The 18,962-nt window shown below is 33.5% G+C and overlaps 1 protein-coding gene across 1 annotated transcript in view; it reads left to right on the forward strand.

The window, feature by feature from the left end:
- Positions 1 to 18,962, forward strand: part of LOC127557165 (cilia- and flagella-associated protein 47-like) — a 244,823-nt gene that overhangs the window by 192,720 nt on the left and 33,141 nt on the right. The window lies entirely within an intron of this gene.

Below are 18,962 nucleotides of genomic sequence, written 5' to 3' on the forward strand. Positions count from 1 at the left end.
GTTCTACTATGTAATCAGTGGGAAGTAATCAGCTGATTCTTGAGAAGCAAGGGATTTTAAGAGGCAGAAATGAAGAAGGAGACCATCGCTGGCATTGGAGACAGTCTCGGCAAAGATATCAAAACAAAAGATAGAATGTCGAGAATGAAGGGTATATGAGGGGAAGCCATATGGTATGTCTAGAAAGACAAAAAGTGACTGAAAAATGTTGCTGATAACTTTGCTGTTGGCATGAATATTTTTTTACAATAGGTCTAAATGGAAATGCCACTCAAGTATTTACCCTCTAGATATTGTAGTACCTCATGATCTTAATTAAAATATCAGGCCCCTAACCCTATGGTTCCTTTGAAAAATGTCACATTAGGAATGGGTGAAAATAATGCAGTAACTAAGATACATATTTTATTTTGCTTTTTATGTTCTCAGATAAATCTAATAGAGATTGTTGAGACAAACCTTAAGAACTGTAGGTATGACTAATTCATATTGTTGGGCATAGAGTAATATGAAAATTTTAGGAAGCCTTGTTCAATGCATTCCTCCCACAGGTAATTCTTAATATGAATCACTCTTGTCTTTTGATCATTCCCTTGAAGATCATGAATTATGTTTCTGACATTTAAGATTTCACATGTAGGAGGAATTCCTTGGTGCTTCAAGAACATGCTCATTATTTTGCTGCTTTTGTTATTGTCACTATTCAGTATATTGGATTGACAACTTCAATGTTATTTTTTTTTTCTTTCCTATCCAATTTAGTTGTCCTATCCAATTAGTCGAATAATTCTATTGATTTTGTCATTAAAATGTCCTTTTTATGTATTCCATTTTTCTTCTCCCGTAATATTTACTCTCATGGACATACCATGCTAAAATAGATGAAGTGTTGAATTTGAAATTGAGAATTGAGTTCAAATTAGGCTTCAGACGTTTGGTAGGTTTGGGAACATCACACTTACTTTCCTTCAAGTTCAGCTTCACCATCTGTAAAACAGTGTTTATAATGATGTCTGCTTCTCAGGACCAATGGAGTAACATTAAAAAACACTTTGCAAACCTTAGAATATTATATAAATACTAACCATAATTACTTTAATAGTTTCCTAATATGTTTTTGAATAATTTATCTCTTCATACCTGTCAAAATCTTATCTTCCTTATGCATAAATATAATCACATTAATTCCCTAATTAAAACTTGACCCACTGACTGAACATAAGCAAAATAGATTAGTCTATATCTTGCACTAAAATCTTAAAAATAAAAGTCATAATATGTTGTATTCATGAATTAAGCATAATTGATTAGATTAATTTATAAAATCATAATTGCATAATGAGTTGGATACCCATGCCCATAATGTTGCCTAAAAGAGAGGGAAACAGGTCCATATAAAGATTTAAATGAGAAGTTAGAATAAAAATTATTATGCTTAATCTGAATCTGAAAAAAGTAGGCACTGCAATTATTTCAGATGAATGATTATAATAATTAGCATCAAGAGACAAACTGGGAAATTCCTTTTGCATTCTTTGCTGACCTCTCAACTGCTAATGTCCTTCCTCCATAATTGCATTACATTTATTTTTTATGTATTTATTATGTGTATATGCACACATATATGCACATTTTCTTGTGTGGTTGAATATAAGCTCCTTAGTAGTAGTTTTGCTGTTGTTATTATAATTGTTTTTACATTGCATTCAGAGCCCCTATTCTGAAAAGTAGCAAGTACTTAATAAGACCTTGGTGATTTTATTTAGAAAAAACCAAGGCCAATAATCTGTGAAACATAGTTGTAGCAAAATTTAATATATTTGTAGCAAAAACATTAATAATACAAACTAGGGGAAAATGGACAGGAAAAGAAATTGCAATTAAAATGCAGAAAGATTAAGTTTCTCTGAATTAACTTACTTGAAGATACACAAATGTAACTGATTAGTTTTCATAGACAGTGAAATATATAAATTTAAAAAATATATTCAATATTCACTGTTAGACTGGTAATATTTAATGCATATATTGGTTCTCTTATTAACCTAGCGCTTTAATGCCTACTTTTCAAAACATTAAAGTAGCATTTTATAGTAATAAGTCAAATTGGAATGGAAGAATATAGTGATAAAATCATCAAGGAAAAACATGAAGAAAAAAAGAGGGACAGAAAGAAGAATGGAATTGTTAAATCAAAATATTGAAATAATCATTTTCAAAGGCCTCTAAATTATTTAGAAGAGACTATGAAAAAAACAATAAAAATCATACATATGCCTATCAGTTGAAATCTACAGTGATGAAAAGAATAGATGGTGAGAACATCAATGAGATCTCACACATCCATTAAAATATTAAACCATCTGGTACCAGATATATGGATATTTCGCATGGATCAGTGATCCCATTGATTTGGATATTCCCTTCAGGGATGCGGATTAATACATTTCCATTCCTGCTCACACTAGATTAAAAAAAAAAAAAAGAAGCAAAGTATATCAGTGAAATAGATTAAATAAGGAAGCTTTAGAAACACACCTACTTAACAGGCATGTTCTACAAATCCCAAATGCAAAATTACTCTGAAGGAAAGTCATTTGTCAACCAAAAAACTGCTTAGAAAATTGAATAGAAATTTGTTGTGAAACTTGTGTTATGCCAGTGTCTTATACCACAACATAATAAATTCCTAATGAATAAATAATATAAAAAAGAAAAAAATCACAACACAAATGAATATTTGAGGAGAATAGAAGTTTGGATCTATTACACTTAGAGGTGAGGAAGACATTTTTAATAAGCCATAATATAGTAGACATTTATGAATTTTATGATCAGTGATGTGAACGACTTTAATAACTTTAAGAGGTAGAGACAAATGAGGTATGAAAGTAATATTTTCTATTTTAATATTCAAAATGATATTTCATTTTATTCTTCCTACAGTAATTCAAAACCTGGCTAGTAGGAGTTAAAAGAGGCATTTCTAAGCCAATAGAGCAAAAGCTGAATAGAAATGCTTGTGGGGTGGGGGAACTGATTAAACTATTTTTCCCCCACTTCTGAGTGACTTTTAGTGGTTGGATACAATACTACAGTATCTTTAAAAGAGGCTATTCCACTCAAAGGTAAGAGTAACTGATAAAATGGAATAACTTATAATACACGGGTAGCAAGATCATTTATTGCTTTCTGAGGTAATTTAAGCTCCTTGACTAGATAATTAATACAGTGTCACTTTCTATTGAGAAGAGAGGCAGTACCAAACCAATGTCACTAGAAAGCATAAAAAGATTGCAAAAGAACTGAATTCAAAGAAATATTGGCACTATATTGGTTAAAATGGAAAAACACTTCCTTTCTTTCAAAAAAGGTAAATAATAACCAATATTTTTTGCTTGGATATTTATTTGCAATCTTTCTTTTGTGCTGTTTGATTTAACTGTTTGGGGATTATTTCTATTTTGCTAATTTATGTTTATTTTATTTAGAATTTTTGAAAAAAAATGTTTCATTTGTAGACTGATGGCATATCTAAAATTGCCCCAAAATTCACTATTTATGGATAGATAATATATAGATTATTAATGAATGTTTTAATTCTCTCTCCTATATCCAATCTATAAGTACTAATCTGGAATCTTGGTGTCAATAATTGTGAGATTTGACCAATCTGAAATTTCTGGTAAAACAAGTCTTAATTTGTTGTTGTTGTTGTTATTGCTGTTATTGTTGTTTATTGTTGATAAAAAACAATATGTTCTAGTATCTACTCTAGCAAATGGTTTCTGGCTTTGCTATTTGGTATTATTATTGCTTTCTTTTGGACAAGAACATAGCCACATTCGTTAAGCAAAGACTGACTGCATATCTGATAACATAATAAATGCTTATTATTAGAAAATAACACTGCAAATTTGGGGAGTAAAATTACTTATAAAGGTCCAATTATAAAAGCTATTTTGAGAGGTTCTATTGTCTATAATAGGAACAAATCATTCTTTATTAATTTTTCTGTGATTGACACTATTCTCTAGAAGTAATTAATTGGTGCTTCAGTTGACATCTGGCACTCTTTGGCTAAGCAAAACTTCAGTGATTGACTTTCATGATTGTTGCAGAATTGACAATTTTCAGTGGATGAATCTGGAAACTAGATGGTAGAGATTTTTTCAGGTTTGTTACCACTAGTCTTATTTACTGTCTCCATTACATTCAGACAGGTCAAAGAAATGTTTTTATACCATTTTCCCATATGTAAAAAAAAAACCTAGAACTCACCAAGTAAAATAACTGCTCTATGGTCACATGAATCTACCACGAGCTATTAATATTATTCTACACATGGCCATTACACACACACACACACACACACACACACACACACACACTTTTTTTTTTTACAAAATTTTCTAAGGCATCCCACTACTAACCTTTTGAAAACTATGTCATTATGATAAAATCAGAAATATCTGATATCATTTGATGTGAGTTTTTATAACACTTCCTAAGCTGTCTTTTGGTGCTTCTTGAATGGCTTTATTTTTCTACCTGAACTCTCTTTGCTGAATCTGCATTCTGTAATATAGAGGTAGATCATTGATTTAACTCTTAATAGTCTAAGAAAGGGTGGTTATGTCTGAACTGCTTTGCAGATATGAAGTATTCATAACTAAAGTTTTGGAGAATTAACTTTCAAGAGCTCTTTGTCTAATGAAATAGATAACATTTATATTAGGAGTTGTTCCTTCAAATTTTCACAGTTTCACAAATAAAGTCCAGTTGTATTTTTTGTAGCTCTACTCTATTCTTGGCCATACTGATTGCATGACATATATTTTGATAACTTTTTGGTGTGGTTTTGGTAATAGAGGCTTCATAATGGTCTCATTTATTGCTTCTTAAATTATGGATCACAACCCCATATAAGTGAATGCAGATGTTGTGAAATTATGATTTATTTTCAATAAATCTTTAATTTGCATACCTATTTTATATACTTATATGATCAGGGATCATGTAAAATTTTCTTGAGTGCAAAGGGGATTGTGAGGGGGAAAATTTTAAATAGTTTTTTTTCTAGAGCATTGAAGAACACTTGAACTTGTATATGTCATTGTTTTAGATCTGATGTTTTATCAAAAATCAACGGATTATTATTATTTCATTTTCACAAAATGTCTGTTATTGAATGGTAGCATGTTCAGCAGAACTCTATGTTTGGAATCATATGCTTTTTTGATATTGGACAAGTCACATCTCTACTTAACCCAATTTCCTTATCTTTAAAATTGGTGTTTTAGAGTAGACCATCAAACTTTGAATACTTGATCTAAATTATGATCCTAAATGCATGTAATAGAATATTCTACATGTATCAACATAGTACTCCTGTACATTCAGGTTCTCACAAGTTTTGGGTTATCAGCTAAATAGCTTGATGCTTTTGGTCACTATTTTTCATCTTGAGTTTTCACTGAAAAGATTAAACATTTCTAATTCAATAATTTAAAATAAAAATCAAAGATTAATATCAGGAAAAGACATGAATAGGAAACACTTCCAATTTCCATCGTCCAGAGCAATCAATCAACCTTGTAGTATTCAAATGATTGCAATTTTAAAACTACTATCTTCAACAGCCATTTAATAATACAGGATTTTATCCGGGGAAGTAGAAAAAATGCTTGGGAATATCTTGACTACCTTTACCATCTTAAACATGACAAGAGAAGAATCACCTTCTCTCATGTACAGACATCAAAACTTATTTTCCTGTCACTGGAGCTGTTACTTTGACATGATTGATCGAGTTTCATATCACAGGAAGAGAAAATTTCCCTCTTCCTTCTCTTCCTTCCACCAGTTATGATCATTTCCTTTCTTTATTTCCTCTTGTATCTGATGTCATTTTCAGAACCTGCCATATGGTCATTCCTTTGCCTCCTGCCCAGATCTAGGAACAGGATCTTCAAGGGCTTCTTTCCCAATGAGTGAGTCTTTTCCTGCTCACAGGAACAGAGTGGGAACCTGGCAGTCTTCCAGATAGAGGTTCAGTATTTCCTGCTCGTGATTGCGATATACACAAGGGAGATAACTTGTCTGAGAATAAGCTTAAAGACTTTAATTTGCTCTACAAAGTCAAATGTTTTCCTAAAAATCAATGAGCCATAAATAGAGAAGAAGCTTATATTCTCTCTACTATTCAGTCAGTTGTTAGACTATAAATTTATAGTCTAATGTATAAAACCTTCTATAAAAAATGCTCTATATTCTCACTCTCTCTCTTTCTCTGTCCCCCTCCTCTCTCCCTCTCTCCCTTCCCATTCTTTCCCTTCCTCCTTCTTTTCCTCCTTCCCTCTCCCTTCTCTTCCTCTCCCCTCCCTGTCTCTCTCCAGTCCCCGCTCTCTCTCCTTTTCCCACTCTCCCCAGCTCCCTCTTCCTCTTTCTCTCTTTCCCTCCCTTCTCCCCTCTCCTCCCTCTCTTTCTCTCTGTCTCTCTCTCTCTCTGTCTCTCTCTCTGTCGCTCTCTCTTTGTCTCTGTTTCTCTCTGTGTCTCTGTCTCTGTCTCTCTCTGTGTCTCTGTCTCTGTCTGTCTCTCTCTGTAAGATTGATCTAGGTAGAATTTGCATCTAAACAGGAATAATCTTAAAGAGGGTGGGTACAAGTTTATTACTGCTCAGAACCTTGATTTAAATAAGGGAAGAGGAAACCTGTAGGATAAAAGTAATATACAATTAACAAACTCAGTGGCTACTGTAACAAAAAACAACAAGAAAAACAAAAACATATAGCATATATCACCACCAATATGAGGAAGCACTAACATCTGAATTCTTTTGCTGGAAGAACCCTCAGTCACAGATATTCAAAGTCTCTAGTGGAAGGCATTGCTAGGCAAGTTGTATAATGCTGCCCAGTTCAAATTCTCAAAGTCCCTTTCCACCAAGGGATTTTTATAGGCTGAAAACAAAGAAGGCACTATGCTAAGTAATCTCATTTGACACATGACTTGAGATGCTTCTCAAGATGCAGCCTCCCAGATATAGGATGTTTCATCACAAGAGGCCTACCAAAGAGAATATTTGTTAATTCTTTTAGGGAGATTATGTTTACTCCAGGTTTCTGGGAAAAACACAGGCCTGCCATAAAGGGTACTCATTAGTTAAGGGACCAGAAAGGTGGCTGACCATTCTTGTACTTCCTGAAATTCTATCAGATAACTGTGAACATGTTCCAAAGTTCTCAGCAAGCAAATTTATACAAAGACATACCCAAGACTCACTGGGATTTCTCACTAGGATTCCTTATACTCTGTCTCTCCCTGTCTCTCTTTTTCTTTCTCAGTCAGTTTCTCTCTCTCTCAATTAATTATAATATCCTCCTTTTATGTTCTAGGCACTATGCTGAATACTGGGGATTAAAAAAGAGGCAAAAGGTGGTCCCCACCCCCAAATTACTTAGAATCTAATAGGAGAGGAAAAAAATACACAAACGTAAAAATAAACTATATACAGTATAAATGGAAGATAATTACAAGTGGAAAGGCACTGGGATTAAAAGGGTTTGGGAAAGATATCCTATAGAATATGGAATTTTATTTGAAACTTAAAGAAAACAGGAAGGTAAGTAGTTGAAGCAGAAGAGAGAATTACAGGCCTGGGGAATAGGTAGAGAAAATAGAAACAAGAATTGGAGTATCTTGTACATGAAACAGCTAAGCCAATGTGACTGGATTGGAGCATACACATTGGAGAATAAGGTATTAAGAAGCTTGGAAAGGGGAGAATGCATCCAGTATAACAGATTAGGGACTACTGGATGAATTCTTCCAATGTTCTTCTCTAAGCAATTTTAAGATATTGTTTCTTTTTTTTTTAATTTTTATTTAATGATTACTTTATATTGACAACATTATCCCTTGCACTCGTTTCTTTTCCGATTTTTTCCCCTCCTTCCCTCCCCCCCTCCCCTAGATGGCAAGCAGTCCTTTATATGTTGGATATGTTGCAGTATATCCTAGATACAATATATGTTTGCAGAACCGAACAGTTCTCTTGTTGCATAGGGAGAATTAGATTCAGAAGGTATAAATAACCCAGGAAGAAAAACAAAAATGCGGGTAGTTCACATTCGTTTCCCAGTGTTCATTCTTTGGGTGTAGCTGCTTTTGTCCGTCATTTATCAATTGAAACTGAGTTAGGTCTCTTTGTCAAAGAAATCCACTTCCATCAAAATATGTCCTCATACAATATCATTGTCGAAGTGTATAATGATCTCCTGGTTCTGCTCATTTCACTTAGCATCAGTTTATGTAAGTCTCGCCAGTCCTCTCTGTATTCATCCTGCTGGTCATTTCTTACAGAACAATAATATTCCATAACATTCATATACCACAATTTACCCAGCCATTCTCCAATTGATGGGCATCCATTCATTTTCCAGTTTCTAGCCACTACAAATAGGGCTGCTACAAACATTTTGGCACATACAGGTCCCTTTCCCTTCTTTAGTATTTCTTTGGGATATAAGCCCAATAGAAACACTGCTGGATCAAAGGGTATGCACAATTTGATAATTTTTTGGGCATAATTCCAGATTGCTCCCCAGAATGGTTGGATTCGTTCACAACTCCACGAACAATGCATCAGTGTCCCAGTTTTCCCGCATCCCCTCCAACATTCATCATTATTTTTTCCTGTCATCTTAGCCAATCTGACAAGTGTGTAGTGGTATCTCAGAGTTGTCTTAATTTGCATTTCTCTGATCAATAATGATTTGGAACACTCTTTCATATGAGTGGTAATAGTTTCAATTTCATCCTCTGAAAATTGTCTGTTCATATCCTTTGACCATTTAGCAATTGGAGAATGGCTTGATTTCTTATAAATTTGAGTCAGTTCTCTATATATTTTAGAAATGAGGCCTTTATCAGAACCTTTAACTGTGAAGATGTTTTCCCAGTTTGTTGCTTCCCTTCTAATCTTGTTTGCATTAGTTTTGTTTGTACAAAGGCTTTTTAATTTGATGTAATCAAAATTTTCTATTTTGTGATCAGTAATGGTCTCTAGTTCATCTTTGGTCACAAATTTCTTTCTCCTCCACAAGTCTGAGAGATAAACTATTCTATGTTCCTCTAATTTATTTATAATCTCGTTCTTTATGCCTAGGTCATGGACCCATTTTGATCTTATCTTGGTATATGGTGTTAAGTGTGGGTCCATGCCTAATTTCTGCCATACTAATTTCCAATTATCCCAGCAGTTTTTTATCAAATAATGAATTCTTTTCCCAGAAGTTAGGGGCTTTGGGTTTGTCAAACACTAGATTGCTATAGTTGACTATTCTTAAGATATTGTTTCAATCAAACTTTCAAGTGGTAGAGTTAACAAGAGATCAGAGTGAGAATTTTTTTTTTCCTGGACTGAGGAAACTTTAGAGATTAGTGAGAGAAGTCTGTTACTTCAGTAACAGTGACAACAAATAGTGACAACAGCAATCAAAGCAGCAGATTCTGAAGCTCCCAGTCTAGAGATAGTAAGGGGGTTAGATGACTACTAAAAGAGATTATAGAGGATCCTTTGTTGGAAGTGGGAACAGGTGGTATTATGTATTGCTTATACACAGTTTTGGGTATAAGTTTTAAGGAGGAGAGGAATACTGATGATCCCCTAGTTGTGGTTCCAAAGCAAAGAGAGTTAGGGGTCAGGGGCTCTTCTTTGGTAAAGACTAGAATGCAAATGAGGAGAACAGTTAGTTACCATAGCCCTCCCAGCATTATACTACCTTGGAAACACCAAAAATTTGAATAGACACAGAATTAACTGAAAACAGCAATATGAAAAATGCCTGAAGCTTAGGATAGTATTTCCCTACTCTGAGGTCAGCAGAGTTAAATTTTTTTAAAAAAGTTCAAAGTTCAGAAATAAATTGGAAATTGAGCAAAAAAAAAAATCAACCATAAAAATCACTATGTTGGAAGTGAAAACCCATAATCCCAGAAGACAACAATGAAAAGTTACCCACGAAACCCTCAAAAATACTAACTGGATGTAAACCCAACAAATGTCCTGAAAACCTAGAGATAATAGAATATGTGAGAGTATCATTAATAGGGTCAATGGTTGCTAAGAGGTCAAGGAGAATCAAAATTAAGAAAAGGCCATTGGATTTTTAACAACTTTAGAGAGAGAAGTTGCAGTGGATTATACGATTTTATTAAGGTTAAGAAGGGAATGAGAGAAGAAATATTGAAGACACCCTATTGTAAATAGTATTTTGGGGGAATTTAGCTATAAGAAGCAGAAGAGAATAGAATCATAGCAGAAACAGAAGGGTCAAATAAGAGCTGTGGTGGATGGAAGATAATGAGTTCAATTTTGAATATGCTGAGTTTAGGATATTCATTCAAGATGTCTACTAGTTGAAGGCAACTGGATATGAAGAGAGGTTTTAAGGGCTAGCTAAATAAATTTTGCAGTCATAAGCACAGAAATGATAATTGAATCCATGGAAACTGATGAGAACATGCGATGAAATAGTAGAGAAAGAAATGAAATGTAGGCTCAGAATAGAGCCTTGGGGAAACCATGGTGATCTATTTCTTTGCCACACACTTTCCCAAAACATATGATTCACTATTGTTTCATTTGATCCCATTTTCTCTAATGACTTTATTGACTTATCCAAGGGGAATATGTGCCTCTGGGTTAAGGAAATGCTTTATTGTATTGTTACTACTATTTACCTCTCTCAGGTAAATTTGTTATTTAAAAACCAATGAAATCAATCTGATTTGATTGAAAAGAGGAAGTTGTTGTTGCTCATCTTTTGTTCTCAAAGAGGAGCACGACAGCAGGAAGATGATACCATAACATGCAAGAGAATTGGATTTAAGTGAGAAAGGGCCAAGCCAAGTCACCTGCTTCACTTTCCCCTCCAGAGCCATCTAGATCCAGTGACAAGATATAAATCAAAATGATTGGAGATGGCTCTGGATGAAATGGGAAACCATGGCTTTTTAAGCTAAGATCTTCAACAGGTTTCAGTTTGACTGAGGCCTCATCTATTCAGTGATTAAGGCTATGTGTGGCAATTGAGGCAAAGAATCTCTTAATACATCTGGGAGGGGGAAGAAATGAATTGTTATTTACATTGAATCTGAGTCAAACAGGATCCAACAATGACCAAATAGGGCTTGGCATAGGGCTTTTTGGTGCCCAATGAGAATTAGATTGATTTTAATTTAAGGCATGATTTTTAGGAAAGAAATCTAGAGGAGGCTCCTGAATAATAGCATTTAAAATTCTAGCCCTCCGACTTATCCCTAAAACTCTGAGAAGAACAGTAATTATTCTAAAAGAATCTTATCCTTGAGTATAGAATGTGGCAGTCCTTCTGGAAAAGAACATCAGCTGGACCTGAACTAACCTATAACAAGGACATGTAGAGCTAGGAGACTCAGGAATCAAACTAAAGTTAATTTCAAAGTGAGAATAATCGGTTTGCAAACCATAATGCCTGCTTTCCCTCCTCCTAAGTAGGAAGACTTCGCTAGAGCAGGGATAGACTGTCCAAAAACTTGAAAACCACAAAAAGGAAGAACCTAACACAGTCTGTTCCTAAATCTGGAGTAAATAGTTCCCATGATTGACATACTGATTATTTCTCTGGGCTTTCTCTTTTTCATTAAAAAAATTCCTTATTACAAAAGGATGGCTCTCTGGGAATAAGAAAGAGATGGACTATAGGGGAAATCTAGATTAAGTGGAGTCAAACTCAAATAGAACGAGACCAATAAACCATACATAAGAACACTGTTGGCTGCATATGACTTAGAAAATGAGATATCAACATTATTTTTGTTCCATTATATTTTTCTTTATTTTTGTTAGCTATTTCCCAATTAAAGTCCAGGGCAATGTGTTTAATACCTCTGATTTATGTAAGAAAGAATCAATGTAAGAAAGATATCAATAAACATCTATTTAAACAAAACACTGTAAATTCCTTGAGGGTAGATGCTATCTTTTGTAGTTTTTCCCCAGAGTTTTATCATAAAGCTTGACACATAGTGAGTGAATAAATGCTTTTTTTTCAGTTTTACAAAAAGAAATATCTTATGTACAATAAAATATCTTTGCTAGAACTTTTTTAGGAAGTGACCTAGATATTTTATTTGGCTATAAAAATGAGTAGGTCATTTTAAAGACCTCATTAGAAGTTTTTCTATTTGAAAGTGTTGAACTTTTAATGGAAAGACTTTACAAAAAGAATAGGAAGAATACTATACTGAACAATGGAAGACCATATTCGATTCTTGGCTTTGCAATCAACTAGGAATATCATTTTGAGCAAATAACTTTGCTTATCTGGAATATTATTTTGTTATAAAAATTATGAAACTGAAGATTCAAAGGAAACTGGGAAGAACTCTATGAACTAGTGCTCATCTTAATAATAGTTTACCTAGACTGTTACATACTACAGTAAATAGAGCAGTGGGTATACCATCAGGAAGAAATGTGTTCAAATTTTGACTGCAGATACTTAATAGCTGTGTGACCCCAACATGTTATATTTGTTTCCTCAACTATAAAACAGGGATAAATAATAGTCCTTATTTCATAGCACCTTCCCTATAAGATGGTTGCAAGGATCAAATGAGATATTTGTAAAGCTCTTAGGAAAGTAACTGGGAGAAATGAAGACCAGATGGTGGGGTAAAGGCAGGAACTCATACAACTTCTCCCACAAACTGTTACAAATTCCCTTAATTAATAACTCTAAACAAATTTGACAATATCAAAACACCCCAAAAGACATAGAACATTTTTCAGCTGATGCCAACTTAGAAGGTCAGCAAAAAATGTCTGTGACACTAGGTTGAGAGTCCAGAATGTAGTCCAGGTGCAGGTCACACCAGTGCAGACCCCAGCACCCAGCCCTGGTCCAAGCACTACACCTACAGTTAATCAGGACTCTGTTGCTTTAGCATATTAGATCTTGTATTTAAAGAGGAGTGGAGACACTCCTTATAATTCCAGAGCAGAAAAGAGGGTTTGCAGTCAGGTCCCTAAAAGGAGCTCTGAAAATAGCTGCACAAAAACCCTGAAGCTTGGAACAGAGTACCCTCCATCCTGGAAACAGGGCTTTACTTTAACAAAGAATTAAATGGGAATGCAGAGTAATAGGTTAGGAAAATGAGCAAAAAACAGAAAAAAAAATTCTGACTACAGAAAATTACTATAATGACAAGGAAGATAAAAACACTCTCAGAAGACAACAATGTCAAAGGTTCACATCTAAAGCTCAAAAAAAAAAATTGGTCTCAGGCCATGGAAGAGCTCAAAAAGGATTATGAAAATGAAGTAAAGAGATAGAGGAAAAATAGGGAAAGAATTGAGAGTGGTGCAAAAGGAAATACGAAAACTAATAAGGAGAAGAATACCTTAAAAAGCAGAATTGGCCAATTGAGAAAGGAGGTACAAAAGTTCATTGAAAAAAAAATGATTCTTTAAAAATTAGAATTGAACAAATGGAAACTAATTATTTTATGAGAAATCAAGATATAGTATGACAAACCCTAAAAAAAAGTAGGAAAAATGTGAAATATCTCATTAGAAAAACAACTGACCTGGAAAATAGATCCAGAAGAGATAATTTAAAAATTATTGGTTTACCTGAAAACCATGATCAAAATAGGCTAGAAATAATCTTTCAAGAAATTATCAAAGAACACTGTGCTGGTATTCTAACATCAGATGGCAAAATAGAAATTGAAAGAATCCACCAATCATGTCCCAAAATGAAAACTTCCAGGAATATTATAGCTAAATTTTGGAATTCCCAGATCAAGGAGAAAGAAGCATTTTAAGGATAGTGGAATCATAATGGGGACAACATAAGTTTTATCAGCTTCTACATTAAAGGATCAGAGGGCTTGGAGTATGATATTCCAAAGGGCAATAGAGCTAATATCACAACCAAGAATTTATCTACCCACCAAAATTGAATGTAATCTTTTAGAGCTAAATGTGGCTATGAATTGAAATAGAGACTTTCAAGCATTTGTGATGGGAAAAAAAACAAAAAAACAAAAAAACAAAAACAGCTAAATAGGAAATTTGATTTTCAAATACAGGACTCAGAAGAAAAAGGAACTAATCAGGAAAGAGATATAAGGGACTTATTGAGGTTTACTTAGTTACATTTCTGCACAGAAAGATGATACTTGTAACTCATAAGAATTTTGTCATTATTATGACAGAAAGAATATATATAGACAGAGGGCAGAGGTATGAGTTGGATAGGAAGGCTTAATATTAAAAAAAATAAATTTAAGTAGTGAGAAAGCAATGTGTTGGGGAATGGGAAGGAGAGTTGGAAATGGTATAAGTGATTTGCCATAAAGGATGGAAGAAAAAGCTTTTATAGTTGAGAGTGATGGGAAGGGAAATGAGTGTACCTTATTCTCTTCAGAATTGGCTCAAGGAGGAAATAACATACACATGGGTATGGAAATATGAGTATAGAAATCTTTCTTATAGAAATCTTTTGCTACAGAAAAGTAGGAGGGGAAAGGAATAGTAAATGGGGGGTGATAGAAGAAAGGGCATGTTGGGAGAGGGGCTAGTCACTGGCAAAATATTTTTGAGGAAGGTAAGGATGAAAAAGTGAGAACAGAATAAAACTGTGGGAAATATAGTTAGCATTGATTGGTGGTCGTCCTTTGTTCTCAAAAAGAACCACAATGATATCACTATATTAAGGTCAAGTTATAGTGTATTCAATTGTGATTGATCAGACCAATACCAGTTTGTCATGCTCTGCCACAGGTCAAACACAAATAATCCCTATGAATATTGGAGTGGTTTCTCTAACTTCATGCATCTGATGTTTCTTTTGAGCTACAATTCTGTTTTGCTCACAGTACCTTCTCTGATTAGGGCGCACCATACTAGGTGGTCCTGTGCCAGTCTCTCCCCATGTCATACAGTCAATTCTAAAGTTCTTAATAGAGCACTTGCGAGTGTCCTTATGTTGCTTTTTCTAATCTCCTTGGGAGTTAACAGTAGTAATGGAGAAAAGAATTTTGAGGCAAGTTTCTTTGATATAGGCTTCAAATGTATAGGGAAATGAGTGAAATTTATAAGGAAAAAATAAGAGCAAATCTCCAATAAATAAAGGATCAAAAGATCTGAACGTGCCCAAAGGATTATGAAAATTATTAATATACTTTTTTTATTTTATAATAACTTTTTATTGACAGAACCCATGCCAGGGTAATTTTTTACAACATTATCCCTTACACTCAGTTCTGTTCCGATTTTTCCCCTCCCTTCCTCCACCCTCCCCCCTCCCCCAAGATGGCAAGCAGTCCTATATATGTTAAATATGTTGCAGTATGTCCTAGATACAATATATGTATGCAGAACCAAATAGTTCTCTTGTTGCACAGGGAGAATTGGATTCAGAAGGTAAAAATAATCCGGGAAGAAAAACAAAAATGTAAATAGTTTGCATTCATTTCCCAGTGTTCTTTCTTTGGGTGTAGCTGCTTCTGTCCATCATTGATCAATTGAAACTGAGTTAGGTCTCTTTGTCAAAGAAATCCACTTCCATCAGAATACATCCTCATACAGTATCATTGTTGAGGTATATAATGATCTCCTGGTTCTGCTCATTTCACTTAGCATCAGTTCATGTAAGTCTCTCCAAGCCTCTCTGTATTCATCCTGCTGGTCATTCATTACAGAACAATAATATTCCATAACATTCATATACTACAATTTACCCAGCCATTCTCCAATTGATGGGCATCCATTCATTTTCCAGTTTCTAGCATTATTCATATAACTTGACCTAACAATACCACTATTAGGCATAAATCTAAAAAGGGATTTTTTTAAAGGAAAAAAAGACTCATATTTATAGCTCCTGTTTTTTCAAAGCAAAGAATTGAAAATTGAGAGGATTTCAAAATTCAAGCAAACAACAAAGAGTGAAAATGCTGTGTTGTGACCCACACTCAGTTCCCACAGTCCTCTCTCTGGAAGTAGATGACTTTGTTCATCACAAGATCATAGGAACTGGCCTGGACCATCTCATTGTTTAAAAGAGCCACGTCCATCAGAATTGATCATCATATAATCTTGTCCTTGCCATGGTCATTGATCTCCTGGTTCTGATCACTTCACTTAACATTAGTTCTTCTAAGTCTCTCCAGGCCTCTCTGAAATCATCCTGTTGCTCATTTCTTACAGAACAATAATATTCAATAACAGTTATATACCACACTTTATTCAACCATTCTCCAATTGATGGGCATCCACTCAGTTTCTAATTTCTTGCCACTACAAAGATGGCTGCACAAACATTTTTACACATGTGGGTCCCTTTCCTTCCTTTAAGATCTCTTTGGGGTATAAGCCCAGTAGAAACGCTACTGGATCAAAGAGTATGCACGGTTTGAAAGCCCTTGGGGCAAAATTCAAAATTGCTCTCCAGGATGGTTGGATTTGTTCATAGTTCCACCAATAATGCATCAATATCCCAGATTTCCCACATCTTCTCCAATATTCCTCATTATCTTTTCCTGTCATCTTAGTCAATCTGACAGGTGTGTGTAGTTGAATCTCAGAGTGTCTGAGAAATTTGCATTTCTCCAATCAATAGTGATTTGGAGCATCTTTTCATGTGACTACAAATAGTTTCAATTTCTTCATCTGAAAATTGTCTGTTCATACATATCCTTTGACCATTTATCAATTGAGGAATGGCTTGAATTCTTGTAAATTTGAGTCAGTTCTCTACATATCAGAATCTTTGAATATGAAAATGTTTTCTCAGTTTATTGCTTCTCTTCTAATCTTGTCTGCATTAGTTTTGTTTGTACAAAAGCTTTTTAATTTAATATAATCAAAATTATCTAGTTTGTGATCAACAGCAAACTCTAACTCTTCTTTGGTCACAAATTCCTTCTTCCTCTACAGATCTATGTTCTTCTAATTTGTTTATAATACCATTCTTCATGTCTAGATCATGAACCCATTTTGATCTTATTCTGGGAAATGGTATTAGGTGTGGGTCAATGCCCTAGTTTCTGTCATACTAGTTTCCAATTTTTCCAGCAGTTTTTTAAAAAAATAGTGAGTTCTTATCTCAAAAGCTAAGACCTTTGTGTTTGTCAAACACTAGATTACTATAGTCATTGATTATTTTGTCTTGTGAACCTAACCTATTCCACTGATTGACTACTCTATTTCTTAGCCAGTGTCAAATGATTTTGATGACTGCTGCTTTATAATATAGTTTTTGATCTGGTACAGTTACTCCACCTTCATTTGTATTTTTTTTTTCTTTAATTCCCTTGAAATTCTTGACCTTTTGTTCGTTCAGATGAATTTTGTTGTTATTTTTCTTAGGTCAGTAAAATAATTTCTTGGGAGTTTGAATGGTGTAGCGCTAAATAAAAAATATAGTTTAGGTAGTTCAATCATTGATTTCATGAAAAGTTTTTTTTTTTTTTTCAAAAACATGTTTGTGGAATAACTTTCATATTTGTAACTTTTATCCCCAAATTCAGTTTTGTTTTAAACTTTTTATTCTTTATATTATTCCAAAGAAAAATACATTATCTAACTGTCGATGTAATTCTATTTGGCTACTTTTGAGTTATATAACAAGATTAAAATTTTTGTTTATTTGTGGATTTTGATTCAAAGTATTTATTTACAAATTTAAAATATTCAAATTCGATCATTTATTTTAAATCTAATACAAAAATAATTTTTCCCTTAGAATGAAAGAAGCAACAAAAATCTTATCTATTTAATATATTTAACAGACTATGTGCCTTGTAATATAGTATTTGTTTTTATTTCAGCCACAAGATTGTAACAAGGAAGACCCCTTTTAAGCAGAAAGCATCCAAAAAATATTAGTTACTGTCATGGTAGTTTTTCTCTACTTTAGTAAAAACTATTGAGTACTATATTCTATTGAATTATTGAGGAAACTGCAAGATCAATTTCTTCTTTTCCCTTTTTTTGTGATCAAGTAATATGGATTGCAAGATTACCAAATATCAAAGAATGATCAAATATTCATTTAAGGCTAATTCATCTATTGATTTCAGGGTATGGGGAATTCTCTTTTTCAAAGAATGTATACATTTGTTAGATTTTTTTTTAGATATGGAAACTCAGAGTTTTATTTTTTAACTTACATTTTTAAAATTTTTATTTCCAAATTCTTTCCCTCCTACCAGTCTTGTTGCCTACCCAGTTAGAAGATAAACAATATAACATATATGCATAATACATATGAAGTCATTTTTTCATATTACTAATGTTGAAAAAATGCAAGAAAAATATTGTAAAATAATGTTTCCAAATAAATTCATCATTTAACTCACTATAAATGGACAAATGCTTGGCATTTTTCATCATGATTCTTTGGAATTATCATAGATTACTGTATTGATCAGTGTAGTTACTATGTACATAGTTCTCTTATTTTCACTTTGCATCACTTCATATGGTTTCCACACTTTTTTGAAACTATCCTGCTTGTCATTTTGTATAGCACAACAGTTTTTCATCAAAAGCACTTCCTTCAATTTATTTAGCTTCCACAACTAATGTACATCCCTTCAATTTTTAATTCTCTGCCACCGTGAAAAGATCTGTTATAAATGTTTTTTACATGGAAGATTTTTTTTTTCTTTCTTTCTTTCTTTTTTTTTTTTGATCTCATTGAATACAAACCAAGAATTGGTATATTATTTGAACAAAAAATATGCACGGTTTTTTAATCTCTTGGGCATGGTTCCATTGTTCTTTTGAATGTTCTATGGTAGAACTATTTTTCCACATTTCCTCCAGCATTTGTCAGTTTTCTTTTCTGTCATGTAAATCTCATAATTGTGAAGTAGTACAGTAAGAATTCTTTCAATTCACA

The sequence above is a fragment of the Antechinus flavipes genome, chromosome 3 (assembly GCF_016432865.1).
Source record: "Antechinus flavipes isolate AdamAnt ecotype Samford, QLD, Australia chromosome 3, AdamAnt_v2, whole genome shotgun sequence".
NCBI classification, from domain to species: Eukaryota; Metazoa; Chordata; class Mammalia; order Dasyuromorphia; family Dasyuridae; genus Antechinus; species Antechinus flavipes.